Raw genomic sequence first — 6,342 nt, forward strand, 5'->3', positions numbered from 1 at the left:
ATGCGATGGATTTGAGGAGGAAATCGCAGTGCTACCGGAGAAGAATGAAGACCTGACGAAGAAGCTAGGAGTATTCATGGGAGACCCCGCGCCAGGAGGAGATGACGACCATCCTGAGGACTACATCATCATCGCTGACACCGACTCCGACCCCGACAGTAGTGATGATGATTACGAAGATGAAGCTGGAGCGGAAATCATGGAGTCTTCCACCGATCAAATTTTTTAGATGACCACCATATTATCAATAGTATTTCCCCATGTATATAGTAGTAGTCCGAGTATTTTGTAACGGTAGTTAGATCGATTGTATGCCCTTTTTTAAATTGAGTGGTGTGAAATGATTGTGTTTGTCTCATGTGCATATGGGTAGTGATTTCTCTTTAGACCTCATTCTAATCTAATCTCTTCCCTCTAAACCCATCAGATGCCTCCAAGACGTGACCCCGGATTTGTCTTCCCACCGGAGCTCACTCAGTTGATCCAACAGAAGAATGCCTTGATGCAGCTACTAGTTCAGAACCAAGGCAACAACAACAACAACAACAACAACCCACTGCCACCACCTCCAGTTGACAACTTAGCCCATTTTCTGAGGTTAAATCCGCCGGTGTTTTCTAGTAGCACCGAGCCGATTGTTGCTGATGACTGGCTACGTAGGATTGGAAGGGAGTTGACCACCGCAGGTTGCACAGATGCTGAGAAGGTGCGCTTTGCCGCACACCAACTGGATGGACCCGCAGCCTCATGGTGGGAGAATTACACAACCACGTTCCCCATAGCCAATGTCACTTGGGATCAGTTTCAGCAAGCGTTCCGCGCTGCACATGTCTCAACTGGAGCTATGAGCATGAAGAAGCATGAGTTTCACAACTTACGCCAGGGAAATCGTATTGTGGGGTAGTACATGGATGAGTTCAGTAAGTTAGCTCGCTATGCCCCGAATGATGTGGCCACAGATGCCGCGAAGCAGGAGAAGTTTATGGAAGGACTGAATGATGAGCTGAGTATGCAGCTGATGGTAGCTACCTTTGCTACCTACCAGGACTTGGTAGATAGGGCTCTTATGATTGAAGGGAAACAGCAGCAGATAAAGAGCTGTAAAAGGAAGTATGGACAAGGGAGGTACAATTCTGGAGCCTCGCAGAAGCCTCGTTTTACCCCGAACTCGGGAGGATATACCCATAACCATGGAGGCCACACTCACAATGGAGGAAGTTCGCATAACCACAGTGGCCCCAAGAATGGAAATGGGAATGGAGCAAGCACCAATCAGAACCGTCCCAACCCAGCAACACCCGCCAAGAAGGACCTAAGTCACATTACTTGTTTCAAGTGCGGGAAGACTAGGCACTACGCCACCGAGTGTTATGAAGCCAAGAATGGAAATGGCAATGGGAGTTCTGGAAAGAAGCATAATCCCTTCACCAGAGGTCAGGTGAACCACATCAACGTAGAGGAGGTTGAGGAGCAGCCAGATGCAGTTATTGGTAAGTTTTTGGTTAAGTCATTTACCGCTCTCGTTCTTTTTGATACTGGTGCATCACATTCATACATATCAAGGGGATTTGTGGACAAGTTTAAGCTACCCACCTTAGCCCTTAGGTCACCCATGTTAGTAAGCTCGCCAGGAGCAGAGTATATGGCCAGCCGATGGTGCGATTGGTTACCCTTAACCATTGGTAGCCATGGTTTCCCCTCAGGCCTAATAATTTTGCAGTCACAAGGATTGGATATAATACTTGGCATGGGTTGGCTATCGAAGTATGGAGGAAACATTGATTGTGCTAGTAAGTCAATTCTGCTCACCACCCCGGAGGGAAAAAGGATCAAGTATGTATCCAGGCATGCGCCAAGGAGGACCCAAGTGAATTCCCTCTCAGGAGTTGTACAGGAGGAAGTGCCTGTTGTGAAGGATTACCCGGATGTATTTCCAGAGGAATTACCAGGCATGCCACCAGATCGGGATATAGAATTTTTGATAGAGCTGTTGCCAGGCACTTGACCAATATCGAAGAGGCCATACCGGATGCCCGCAAATGATCTGGAGGAAATCAAGAAGTAGATTAAGGATTTATTGGAGAAAGGTTACATTCGACCCAGTTCATCATCGTGGGGAGCCCCAGTGCTCTTGGTTGAGAAGAAGGATGGATCCTTGAGAATGGTTGTTGATTATCTTCTATTGAATGAAGTGACGATCAAGAACAAGTACCCACTGCCGATGATCAATGATTTGTTTGATTAGCTGCAAGGAGCTAACGTATTCTCCAAGATCGATCTGCGATCAGGATATCACCAGCTGAAGATCCGAGAACAGGATATACCAAAGACAGCCTTTACCACAAGGTACGGGCTATATGAGTACACGGTTATTTCATTTGGATTGACTAATGCCCCTGCCTATTTCATGAGTATGATGAATAAGGTGTTCATGGAGTTCTTGGATAAGTTTGTTGTGGTGTTCATTGATGATATTTTGGTATACTCGAAGAACGAAGAGGAGCACAAGGAGCATTTGCGTTTAGTTCTTGAGAAGCTCAGGGAACACCAATATATGCCAAGTTCGGCAAGTGGGAGTTTTGGTTGAAGGAGGTTGGATTCCTTGGACATGTTATATCAGGATAAGGTATAGCAGTAGATCCTACCAAGGTTCAGTCAGTCACTGAGTGGTTGGCACCCACCACAGTTGGAGAAATCCGCAGTTTTCTTGGACTAGCGGGATATTACCGGAGATTCATTGAGAATTTTTCCAAGATTACAAAGCCCATGACGGAGTTGTTGAAGAAGGACACCAAGTTTGAATGGACATATGAATGTGAGGCTAGTTTTCAGGAGTTGAAGAAACGTTTGGTTACAGCCCTAGTGCTGATTCTGCCGGATATACGCAAGGATTTCCAAGTCTATTGTGATGCGTCTCGCCAAGGACTTGGAGGTGTACTTATGCAGGACGGAAGAGTTGTTTCTTATGCTTCACGTCAGCTTCGACCGCATGAGTTGAATTATGCCACACATGATTTGGAGTTAGCAGCAGTAGTGCATGCGCTCAAGACCGGGATATATTTTCTGATTGGAAACCGTTGTGATGTGTACACGGATCACAAGAGTTTGAAGTACATTTTTGTGCAGAAAGAGCGGAATCTTAGGCAGAGGAGATGGTTGGAGCTCATAAAGGATTATGATATGAAGCTGCACTATCATCCAGGAAAGACCAACGTAGTAGCAGACGCTTTGAGCCGGAAGAGTTATGTCAATACCCTCGTAAGCGGAGGATTACCAAAGGAGTAAGCCGACGATCTCAGGGAGGTTCGTTTGGAGATAGTTTATAGAGGTTTTGTTGCAACAATGGAGGTTCAGTCATTGGGAAAGATTCGTCAATCTTAGAAGGATGATAAGGAGATTGCCGAGATAAAGGAGAAGATGAGCAAAGGAAAAGCCAAGGGTTTTCGTGAGGATGAGCACGCAACTTTGTGGTTTGAGGACCGTGTATATGTACCCAATAATGCATAGATCAGGGAGTTAATACTTCAGGAAGCTCATGACTCGCTGATAATCCCCAAGTGTAGGGAATCATCGTAGCAATTTCCAAAGATGGAAGTGATAAGTATGGAGTGTTGAACCCACAAGGAGCTAAATGTAAGATCAATATTCTCTCAAGCCCTATCTACCACTGATACGACTCTACGTACACCGAACATTTGCTTCCAACTAGAAATGAGAAATAAAACTATGTTGTGGGTATGAAGAGGATAACTTTGCATGATATCGGAGAGCTAAAATATAAAAGTAGTTGCTGTTATCATAAAGTTAGAATATACTACTAAATATTATAAATAGCGAGTGTGGAATAATGATGGATCGGTGTGCGGAATTGTCCTAGGCAATTGTTAACAAGACCGATAGTTGTCATTGCAATTTCATATGAGGGAGAGGCATAAGCTAACATACTTTCTCTTCTTGGATCATATGCACTTATGATTGGAACTCTAGCAAGCATCCGCAACTACTAAAGATCATTAAGGTAAAATCCAACCATAGCATTAAAGCATCAAGTCCTCTTTATTCCCATACGCAACAACCCCCTTACTCGGGTTTGTGTTTCAGTCACTCACCAACCCACTATAAGCGAATCATGAACGTATTGCAACACCCTACAGCGGGAGTCCCTCACGCTTGCGCGACACGGAGAGCACCATAGGACAGCACCAATAATAAAACATACAACTCATACCAATCTAGATCATCAATCAACCCAAAGACAAAGGATATCTACTCAAAACATCATAGGATGGCAACACATCATTGGATCATAATATGTGGCATAAAGCACCATGTTCAAGTAGGGATTACAGCGGGGTGCGGGAGAGTGGACCGCGTAAAATAGATGAGGATGGTGATGTTGATGAAGACGATCACCGCGGCGATGATTCCCCTCCCGATGGCACTCCGGTGCCACCGAGAGAGAGGAGGAGAGGTTCTCCCCCTTGTGCTTCCTCCTCCATGGCCTCCCCCCTAGATGGGGAGAGGTTCTCCCTCTGGTCCTTGGCCTTCATGGCGATGATGGCCCCTCCGGGATCCTCCTCCATGGCCTCCGGTGATGATGGCCGCCTCCGGCAGGGTGCCAGAGAGGGCCTAGATTGATTTCTCATGGCTACAGAGGCTTGCGGCAGCGGAACTTCCGATCTAGGTTATTTTTTGGGGGTTTCTGTATTTATATGAATTTTTGGCGTTGGTTTCACGTCAGGGGGGTCTCCGAGTCGTCCACGAGGCAGGGCCCACGCCCAGGGGGGTGGGCGCGCCCCCACCCTCGTGGACAGCCCGGGACTCTTCTGGCCCAACTCTTTTGCTCCAGGGGCTTCTTTTGGTCCATAAAAAATCAACAAAAATTGGCACGTCAATTGGACTCCGTTTGGTATTCCTTTTCTGTAAAACTCAAAAACAAGGAAAAAACAGAAACTGGCACTGGGCTCTAGGTTAATAGGTTAGTCCCAAAAATCATATAAAATAGCATATAAATGCATATAAAACATCTAAGATGGATAATATAATAGCATGAATACTTCATAAATTATAGATACGTTGGAGACGTATCAGCATCCCCAAGCTTAATTCCTGCTCGTCCTCGAGTAGGTAAATGATAAAAGAAATAATTTATGAAGTGTGAATGCTAGCAGGTGCACAAGTTTGATCAATGATAATTTCAATCACCTTTTCTAGCATCATTATATGTCATAACAGTAGCTCATCTCATAAAACTTTTCATGATCAAGTAACAAGCTATTCACATGTTAAAGTATAGATCATAAACTTTCTTGAAAACTAACAAACAATATTCTCAGTCATCAAACAATTGCAATTCATCTTATTTTCAGGAAGGGTCTATGTCAGAGCTTTGATTCAGCAAACTCCACATACTCAACTATCATTTAATCTTTCACAATTGCTAACACTCACGTGATATTTATGGGTTCAAAGTTTTAATCGGACACAGAGAAAGATAGGGGCTTATAGTTTTGCCTCCCAACCTTTTACCTCAAGGGTAATGTCAACAATAATAACTCATGAAAACCTACATCCAAGTGGATATATATATCCGGATCACTCCAACACAAAGTGCTTGCCAAAGGAAAAAGTGTAAAAAGGAAAGGTGATGATCACCATGACTCTTGTATAAGGGTAGAAGGTAAAAGTAAAAGATAGGCCCTTCGCAGAGGGAAGCAGAGGTTGTCATGCGCTTTTATGGTTGGATGCACAAAATCTTAATGCAAAAGAACGTCACTTTATATTGCCCCTTGTGATAAAGACCTTTATTATGCAGTCCGTCGCTTTTATTTCTTCCCTATCACAAGTTCGTATAAAGCTTATTTTCTTCGCACTAATAGATCATACATATTTAAGGAGCAATTTTTATTGCATGCACCGATGACAACTTACTTGAAGGATCTTACTCAATCCTTAGGTAGGTATGATGGACTCTCATGGCAAAACTGGTTTAAGGGATGTTTGGAAGCACAAGTAGTATTTCTACTTGGTGCAAAGAATTTGGCTAGCATGAGAGGGAAAGGCAAGCCCAACATGTTGGATGATCCAAGACAATATAACGTTTCGGATATAGGAAAACATAACCCATTAAGTTGTCTTCCTTGTCCAACATCAACCTTTTAGCATGTCATATTTTAATGAGTGCTCACAATTACAAAAGATGTCCAAGATAGTATATTTATATGTGAAATCTCTCTTCCTTCAATATTCTTTCATGAATTGTTCAAGTGACCAATTCTGCGTTTGCTAACTTTCAATAAGTTTACTACCTATACTTATTCTGTGTGAAGTCATTACTCCCCA

The sequence above is a fragment of the Triticum aestivum genome, chromosome 2D, assembly GCF_018294505.1.
Source record: "Triticum aestivum cultivar Chinese Spring chromosome 2D, IWGSC CS RefSeq v2.1, whole genome shotgun sequence".
NCBI lineage: Eukaryota > Viridiplantae > Streptophyta > Magnoliopsida > Poales > Poaceae > Triticum > Triticum aestivum.